The sequence below is a fragment of the Ursus americanus genome, chromosome 2, assembly GCF_024610735.1.
Source record: "Ursus americanus isolate L20-20 chromosome 2, mUrsAme1.1.p, whole genome shotgun sequence".
In the NCBI taxonomy this organism is placed as follows: Eukaryota; Metazoa; Chordata; class Mammalia; order Carnivora; family Ursidae; genus Ursus; species Ursus americanus.
The window spans coordinates 17,348,208-17,358,138 of NC_142128.1; positions in this window are offsets into that span (position 1 = coordinate 17,348,208).

Here is a 9,931-nt window from a genome sequence, read left to right on the forward strand (position 1 = left end):
ACCTACGGGGGCACAGAGGGTGTCTCGGGCGGCGCGGGGGAGCGACGTAAAGTGTCCCGTCGCGCACCAGCGCCCCGAGGCTCACGGGCGTTGTAGTTCCCAGGGCGGCGCGCTGTGTTTGCGCAGGGCGTGGGCGTCAGGTAGGGCTAGGCCGGGTCCGGAGCGAGAGTGCCGGCCTCCCGAAGGCCGAGGCGGCGGCTCCGACGCGGTCCGCTCGGGAGCGTCCTGGCCCAGAGCCCCCTGGGGTCCGACCCACTGCGCGGGTCTGGCGAGACATCTGGCGGCCGCTGAGCCGCCCCTGGAGGTAGGACCAGGCCCTACGGCCAGGCTGAGAGAGACGGGCCTGGGAGCCTTTCGCGGGTGGGGCGTAAGTGTGACCCATCTCTCCGCGGAGCGTCTGTTTTCTTATCTATAAAATGGGAACAGTAGTATCTACCTCATGGGGAGATTCTGACGTCTGGCTCTGAGAGGAAATGAGCTGGACAGGAGGCAGGAATGGTGTCCAGGGGCCTCCAGGTCCTACAGCCCCTGACCCTCAAATACCGGCTCTCCTGGCTCCCAGCCTGCGGGGACAGACAGCTTTGCCGTCCACCCCTGGAGCCCCTCAGCAAGCCAGGGACTAATTCCCCTGATCGTCGCCCCACCCGCCCACGCAGTTATTCAGATGATACCGAGGGTGAGGGGCCGGCCTCGAGTGCCTGTAGGGGCAGCCTGAGTCTTTCTTTTCCCTATCGTGGCCCCAGCACCGAACAGGGCGGGGCACCCAGTGAGCGCTCAGGGAATTTGTGTTGACTGAATGAGTGAGTGCAAGGCTGGCAAATGACCTTTAACTTTGACATCCATCATCTCGTCACCCTGGGACGAGAACAGCAGCTGCTTAACCCTGATTGATGTTTCCCAAACCCATCAGGTCCATGGACGGTTTTGGGTTTCAGATAGATTCCCTAATTCCTCCCTTGAAGGTGATGATTCAGGAGGGTCTGAGCACAGACGGGGAAGCTGTGTTTATTTATAACACACACGGTTTCCCAAGCTCCGAGGAGTTTGGGAAACTCCGAGCTAGAGCTTTGCATGGATCAGGCGTTGTGCCAATGCTTCGTATTGGTTCACATTCAACGCACCCGGTGTTACCCTGTGTGGTTGGAGCCATTATTTCCCCCATTTTACAGGTGAGAAAACAGAGCATCAGGGTGATTTAGGAACCCAGTACAACTGAACTCCAAAAAAGTGTGCATTTAACCGCTGCCTGGTACTGTCATTCAGAGGTCCATCTACTGCTCAGGTAAAATGAAGAACTTGCCAAGACTTCTGTCCTCCTGGCCCTCCAGCCCATCAGCTCTGCTTAGGAAGGGCTGGTGCCGTAACTAAAGGTTTTCTTTGTCTTTATCCTGTACCTCAGTCACTCCACTCCTGGGAATTTCTCCTAAGACACTGTTGGCCACTCTCGGAATGTAAGGTTTTTAGGGGGTGGTATTTGAACAAAGTTTTCTATTTTAGCGGTGCTGTATTTATTTGAATGTGTATTAGTTTGGGGGGAAAAAAACTGGGGTGGCAAATACTGAGATTAAAAAATGATTCAATTTCAAAAACTGTATGTGGTCGATGATATTATGGGTAGTATAAACATGGGGCAGATTTGGGGGCAGGTGGTACATGAATGACTGAAATTTGAGAAACACGGCACTCGGAAAAGAGTCCAAAGGGAGAAGATGTTTTGTAGAGCTGTTGACTGTAGCGTCCTGTGTGATAGTTGGAAGTCTTGATTTACAGACAACAGAATTTACATTGGCTGGTTTACGCAGAAGAAGATTTGTGTAAGCTTTTGAGTTAACTGACAGAATTGTGGGACGGGCTGGAGAAACAGCTCCCAAGCCATGGAGCTGATCTGGCGTGGGAAGAAAAGCGCTGCTCCCACCATTGCCACCAAACACTAAAGGCCAGAACTTAGACTCGACTGTGACACCTACTGCTCGTGGCACTGAAGCCACTTCTGCATCAAGAAAGTGGCCTTCCCTCCCTCCCGACCCTCCTGCCCCCAAGATCAGGCAAGTTCAAAGCCTCCCTTGAATGCACCTGGTTGGAAAAGCCTAGATCGTCCTGTGTCCCTGTCTTGTATGAGAGGAGTCTGAGAGAGGCCGCCTAACTTTGATGTTGGAGAGCAGGAGTGCTAGCGGGGGAATCTCCCCAGATGTCCAGCCATGCCTGTGACCAGTAGCACAGTGAACACAGACGTCCAGCATGTGGCTGTGGGAGCATCAGTGTGGCATGGCCTCTAGATGAGGGAGTCCTAGAGTGGGCTCAGAGTTGTGGAGACCAGGACAGCCAACCACCTAGGAAAATGCTTGTGAGCAGTGCCTGATGAAGAAGGAAGGCTGGCTGCTGTAGAAACCTAGCAGGTGGGGGTTGGCGGGGCGGGCGAACGACAAAGGAAGTGGAGAACACTCAGGACTTTAGGAGGCTATGAATTTGCTTGGAGAAAGATTTTTCTGAGACGTGTATTTTGAGTGATTGTAGTTAAAGACTCGTTCTTTGTGCAGAATCTTGAACTCTTTAAAAACACGCTCTTGAAATCACATGGCCTTTTGGGTTCCCCCTAGCAGTCTGTGCCTTTGAGCTCCTGCTTAACAGCCATTTTTCCGTCTTCCTACAGACAGGGCCCTGATTTTGTTCAAGATGGTCCTTTCCGCAGTTCCGGGAATAAATCCTGACAGGCCTCGCCTACTTCTGGTGGTCCTGTTCTCCTTGCCAGGGGCTTCGTTTAGGGTTGGGTGTGTAACTTCTTTGGGGCCTATGATTGGTATGAGGAGATCTACTTTGGGGGGCTGCCAGGAAAGGGTCCCTCCACCCTCAAGGAGACACCAGAGAGACGGACTGCCTTCTGACTCTGGGTGTTGCTGGGTCTGGAGGCAAAGCGTGGAACTACTCTGCCCATCTTATTTCCGATCAGTGATGAAGCCAAAATCCAGAGGAGGGCAAAACAGAGGATTTTAGAAGACCGGACTCCTTGTGGTGTGATGACAAATGTCCTTACTATTTAAGCGAGACTGTCTCAGTTGTCTGTGTGCATTCAGATACCTCCTAACAGATAACCTGTCTTACAGCACTTGATACCCTGAGACATATTTCTTGGTTTCACTTGTCAGAGACCGAGTGGCTTGAGTAGGGCCAGGACTGAACTTCCTTTATGTCTGTACCCTCTGCCTGGCCACTGTAGGGCTCTGCATGATTGCACTTGAACCATTAATGAGCCTTTCAAACTGAAGGGTGCCACCAAGTGGTGCTACAGACCTAGCATGTCCGAAACATGTCCCGCTTCATTTTCTCCCAGGCTCTGCTTACACATCTGAATAAACAATGTCACCTTTCTTCCTTCCCTCAACCCTGACATCTAACCCATTTACCCAGTCCTGCTGGTTGTCTCTCCAGAATATATCTCGGATGTGACCAATTTGTCTGTCTCCACTATTGACCTTGTGGTTCAGTCTGGGATCATCTGTCATCTAGGTTAGGTCACAACCTTTACAATGGGTCTCCCAGTTCCTGTTCTTCTCAAAACCTAGCAAATCCATCCTCCACCCAGCAGTCAGATCAGCCTTTAAAATGTGGATCAGGGGCGCCTGGGTGGCTCAGTTGTTTAGGCAACTGCCCTCGGCCCAGGTCATGATCCCAGAGTCCTGGGATCGAGTCCTGCATCGGGCCCCCTGCTCAGTGGGGAGTCTGCTTCTCCCTCTGACCCTCACCCCTCTCATGCTGTCTCACTCTCTCTCAAATAAATAATAAATAAAATCTTTAAAAAAATAAATAAAATGTGGATCAGAAGGGGCACCTAGCTGGTTCAGTTAGTAGAGCATGCAACTCTTTTTTTTTTTTTTTTAAGACTTTTTATTTTTAGGGGCGCCTGAGTGACCTAATCAGTTAAGCATCTGCCTTTGTCTCAGGTCATGATCCCAGCGTCCTGGGATTGAGCCCCATGTTGGGCTCCTAACTCAGCCGGGAGCCTACTTCTCCCTCTGCCTGCTGCTCCCCCTGCTTGTGCGCTCTCTGACAAATAAATAAAATCTTAAAAAAAAAAAAAGATTTTTTATTTATTTGAGAGAGAGAGAGCACGAGCCGTTGAGGCGTGGGGAGGCAGGGGAGAGGGAGAAGGCTCCTCGCTTGATCCAAGGACTCTGGGATCATGACCTGAGCCAAAGGCAAATGCTTAACCAACTGAGCCACCCAAGTGCCCCGAGCATGCGACTCTCGATCTTAGGGTTGTGAGATCGAGGCCCACATTGGGTGTAGAGATTAATTGAATAAATAAAACAAAAATAAAGATTCCCTTTCAAGTTTTAATTAATTAAGCGTGGATCGGAAATTAATCCTTCCCCCCACCTTCCCGTGACTCCTTACTACACTTAGACTAAAACCCCAACTCCTACTTTAAATCTTTTTTTTTTAAGATTTTATTTATTTATTTATTTGACAGAGATAGAGACAGCCAGCGAGAGAGGGAACACAAGCAGGGGGAGCGGGAGAGGAAGAAGCAGGCTCATAGCTGAAGAGCCTGATGTGGGGCTCGATCCCACAACTCCGGGATCACGCCCTGAGCCGAAGGCAGGCGCTTAACCGCTGTGCCACCCAGGCGCCCCCCAACTCCTACTTTAAATGGGCAAACTATGGCACGTGAATTATATATCAATAAAGCTGTTATATAAAAATCCAGACTCCTCCCGGTGGCCCACTTCTTTGACCCCATCCAGTATGGTTTTCCTCTCGTTTGCTCCCAACCGCACTCGCCATTCTGTTCTGCAAACATCCCACAGTTGTTTCTGCCTCGGGCTCTTTGCAGATGTTCTTTCCTTGCCCTGGAGTGTTCCGTGTAGCTTTCTCTAGGGCTGTTTCTTCCATCATTCAGCTCCACCTCAAATGTCACCTCTTCTATCTAAAGTAGCCCCCAGTCACCCTCCTCTCAATGGGCCTCTTTGGTTTTCTTCATAGCACCTAAACGCCTAAAATGATCTTACTAATGCGCTGGTTGGTTGGTTTGTGGGGTTGTTGCTGTTCCCTGTCTCACCAGGTCATGATAGGAAGAGCTTATTTTTTTAACTCTATGATCGGTACCTAACACTCAGGTGAAGACGTGTTTGTTGAAGGAATTATGTGTTGAATTATTTCAGTCGAGCATGTGTGTTGGGCTTATTAAGTGTCCTGATGTTTTCAATGGAAAGCAAATTTTGTATTCACATTCACATTAAAAATAAAGGTGAACCACTGTAACTTTTGAAGCCTCTGCTTTATTATCTATAAAATGGGGATGGAGTGACGAAGTTAAACTTTATGATCTCTAAGATTTCTTGCCGCTCTCACCTCCAAAGGGAGGGCGGGGTCTGGTGTAATTGAAATGAGTGCTAGGCTCGTCAGCCACTTAGTGGCAGATGGGGCGCTGGGGCCCAGAGCTTTGTCCTCAGTGCCCCTCAACAGACGTATTGGAAGCTCAAGGACATTCTTCACTCTTCCCTACCAGCCAGCCTTGGCACTGCCTCCTCAGAAATCTCGCTGGCTGTTGTCCTTGGTACTAAGCCCACTGTACTGCCCTGGCCAAGTCAGCATCAGCCCCTCCTGGACCACAGCACCAGTTCTCCTCTCTGCTTCCGGTCCCCACCCCCACCCCCATACCGGCCCTGGATTTCCTTCCAAACAGAAATCTGATCACCTGTCAGTCAGATGTGACGGAAGACATTCCAACTGGAAACACTTCGTGAATGTTACACAAAAGCTGCCGAGTAGAAGGCACATTAGAGGCGGCCTAGGTGGCTTGGCCGCCCATGGCTTCCTAGAGGAGGCCGCACTCGGAAGCCTGAAACCAGAGGGAGGAAGGTTGGCAGAAGTGGGGGAAACAGGTGTATGGAGGTTGAGAGGCAGAGCCTAAGTGAAGCTGGAGTATCTTACGCTGTCAAAATGTCCTGGGTGGGCAGAGTATGATTTGGAGGGGGCAGAAAAAAAGACAAAATAGGAGAAATCCCCATCTCTTGGGGTGGGTAGGGTCAACCTCCAGAAGAATCCCACAAGCAACCACTTCCCCTTCTGTCCGAGACCCTGGTTTTCCTCTGAAGAGCCACCTCTGCTGAGCCCACCCCAATCTCAGACGATGGGTCTCTGATCCAGTGTTTCCCAGTCAGCATAATCCAACCCTTGTGATCACAAATGTTGGTTCAGGGTTAGTATTCGGTTCCAACCCCAACTAGCGTACTGAAGTCCAGTTCTGGCAAACTGCCCAAGGTAAACTCAGACCCCACAAATAAAGGGCTCAGTCCTCCCCAGACTGCCCCCATTTCAGACGTGAGCTGCAAGTGGGGTCCCCCAGTCATCTTCTGACCAACCTGCTACACATCTGGGAGATTCCCATGACCCCCCTCCCCCTCAGGCATGATAATTTGCTAGAACAACTCACAGAATGCAGGAAAACATACCTCCAATTACAGGTTTGTAGTAGAGAATACAAGTCAGGAACAGCCAAATGAAGAGAGACATAGAGTGAGGTCTGGGAGACCTGGTTTCATTTCTTAGGCATGATTGATTAAGTCATCGCCATGGGACTAAGCTCAATCTCTAGGTCCCCTCCCCTCCATGGAGGTTCAGCTGCCTCAAAATCCCAACCCTCTGGGGCACCTGGCTGGCTCAGTGAGAAGAACATGTGACTTTTGATCTCAGGGGTTGTGAGTTCAAGCCCCATGATAGGTGTAGAGATTGCATTAATCAATCAATCTTTTAAAAAATCCCAACCCTCTAATCACTAGGATAGTCTTTCTGGTGAAGCTATCTAGGGGCTTGCCATTAGTTGCCTCATTAACTAAAACTCAGGGGTGATCTAAGGGGCACTTCTGTTACTTGGTAAATTCCAAGTATTTTAAAGCTCTGTGCCAGGAAGCTGGGACAAAAACCAAATTCTTCATGCACCTGGTGCCCCAGGTGGAACTGATGAGACTCAATCCTGTTGCATTTGCCGGAGCTACTGGGAAAGCTATGACCTTTTCCCACTACGATTGTTAGGCCAGTAGGATGTGTGCTTGGAGCTGTCGGTAGCCATCTTGCTGCCTACAAAGGGACAGTCCAGAGGAAAGCAGAGCTGAGACTGAGACCAAGTTCAAATGCACATTATTTGAGCCTCTGGCTTCAGCCATGCCTGCAAAGGGACAGTCCAGAGGAAAGCAGAGCTGAGACTGAGACCAAGTTCAAATGCACATTATTTGAGCCTCTGGCTTCAGCCATGCCTGAAGTCATTCTACCTCTGCTTTTTCAATTCTGTGAGCCAGTAAGCTCCCCGCTCTTTTCATGTTTAAGCTACCTTAAATTAGGAGTGGATGTGGGGGTTCCATTACTGGCAGCTAAAAGCATCCTAATTATCACACACCCTGTTCCTGAGGAGCAAGTATTTCTCCCTTTTATAGTAACACCTTGGCTTACCTTGGGTCCTGGATCCCACCACTCCCACCTTCCCCAAACCTCACTCCTTCGATTACTATCCTTCCTACTGGCTCCCTTCCCTTTAGACTTCGCACATGATCAGGTCTCCCTCAGGACAACTTTCCATACTCCTCCTCCCATTTCTTACCTTCCATTCAGTCCTCAGTCCACTACCATTTGGCTTCTGCTTCTACCACTTCCTTAAAATTACTCGCACCAAAGTCCCTAAACAGTCTTAGTTGATGAGGGATAGAAGCAGAAAAATATTCACCTTTAGCCCAGAAAGCTGACCTAAAGCCTGCAGAGCTCCGATAAGGATCAAGTACGTGCTGGCTGCTACATTCTTCAAGGGTCTCATGACTTGTCTGTACGTGTCACCGATAGTTAATATCCAACTGAATGATAAGCACCAGAGAAATCTTGCGAAAGTAGTTTTACGAGTAGAAATTCGAGGAAAACATTTATGATGTAATATTCCCTGCACGTCCCCTCCCTTTGGACACTAAGCATATACCCACCAGCTTCATACAGCAAAGGTGTAGCTCTTTCTGCCCACGGGTCTTGTCCCCGTGCTATAATAAAAGCACCTTTTTGCACCAAAAACATCTCAAGAATTCTTTTTTGAACATCCACTCGCGGCCCCACATCACTAGCCATCGGTGTTTTCTACAGGACACAATGGCAATGTCGTGGATCCCTTTTTAATCATTTGCCTGTGATGTGTCTGACCAACTGCCCCCATGCACGCATGTACTCTATACTCCCACACCCCCTGGTCTTTGTTCTGTGGTTCTTCTTCCAACGGTTAGAATGTCCAGATTTTTTCTCTTTTTTGGAGGAATGCCCTCAGGCTACTGGAGGCTTTGCCTTGATGAACTGATGCGTCCAGGAGTGTCGCTTGGTCAACAGCTGAGGCATGTAGATATATGAAAGGCCCCGCTCCCTTGTTTCTGGACAAACCTGACGCATAACTTTCTTGCCTGCAGGATCAAGTTGAACTACCCTCTGCCTGAGATCACGCATTTGTTTGGTTTCCTCTCCTTCCCTCTCCTGCTTCTCCCACTCTCTTACTGGTTTCTTCCGGTAGCACTGTTTGACGAAATCACTCGCACACAAATCCTCATCTCAAGGTCTGCTTCTGGGAAACCTGACCCAAGACATCATCTCAGCACTTTCTACTCCTCTTTTGCTGCCTACCTGATAAGTGCGGCTTGTTTTCCAGAATTAGGTCCTGGGCCCTATTCTCTCTACAGGTATTGCCTGGACCATCTCGCTCATGTCCATGGCTTCAACCACTACTCACTTCTGATCATCCCCAAACTGCTTTATGCGCTCAGATGGTAGCTCCCTCTCTGCTGGACAGCTCCCCGTAGCTGTCCACAGACACCTCCTGCACTAATGCAGTAGTCACTAGCCACATGTGGCTATTTTAATTGGTTAAAATTTAAATTCCGTTCCCTAGTCCCATTAGCCACATGTCAAGTGCTCAAGAGCTACATATGGCTAGTGGCTAGCACACCGGACAGTGTCGATGTAGAACATCGGTCGTGGCAGAAAGTTTTATTGGACAGCTTAGACCCATTTCCAAACCTAACTCATCAACACCAGACCCTTGCCTTTCTATACTCAACTGTGTCTCTCTCCTAGAAACAATGGGCAGAAACTATAGAGGAAGGGTAAGGGCTTCAGAGAGGAGTGTGGGGACCACAGAACTAGTCTTTTTCATTGATATCTTCTTCTGAACTGGGAATATGGGCGGACAAAGATGGTGATGAAGACCTTAACAAAGGCCATCTGTGAATTGATCTTAGAATGGTTAGAATAGGGGGAGAGCTGGGAGATGAGGACTGGCTAGGCCAGAACTTGCCCTCCACAATGAAGTTTTCCAACTCCATCCCGCAGCCTCAGCCTTGAATAAACGTTCTTGTGTGAGTCAGGGCATTTATCCATCTCCAGTCTCTTGTGTTCCAGGATGAGTATCTGATCGAAGCCAGTCAGCTGGGGTCAGTTCTGGGAATTTTATTGCCAATCTCAGAAAAGAAGCAGGTTGCTTCTACTTGAGTTGCCAAGCTCTTAGGACTTCAGTTTGGAGCCATGGAAAGCCGTTTTGCCACTGAGATAGGGCTGCCTGCGAGTGAAGGCAAATGCATGGGGGCAAGCAGAGCCTAAACATGAACCACAGGTTCCTCATAGCTTTTGGCTTTTTATTCAGCTGCTCCTGAAGAAGCTCAATCCGGTTTTTATCAACTGCTTCAGCCAAGATTCCCCTATTCCTTAGGCCAGTTGGCGCAGGGTCAGGGACAGACCTTACTGATTTCATTGTGCTTATGATTTCAATGGCTCTCTACACCTTAACGGTTCCCAATGCCTGTATCTGGCCTTGATGTCTTTACTGGGCTCCAGACCGTACGTCCCCCTGCCCCCTGACGTCCCACAGGCACGTCCAAAGTGATCTCCTTATTTCTGCCCTCTATCTTTATTTCCT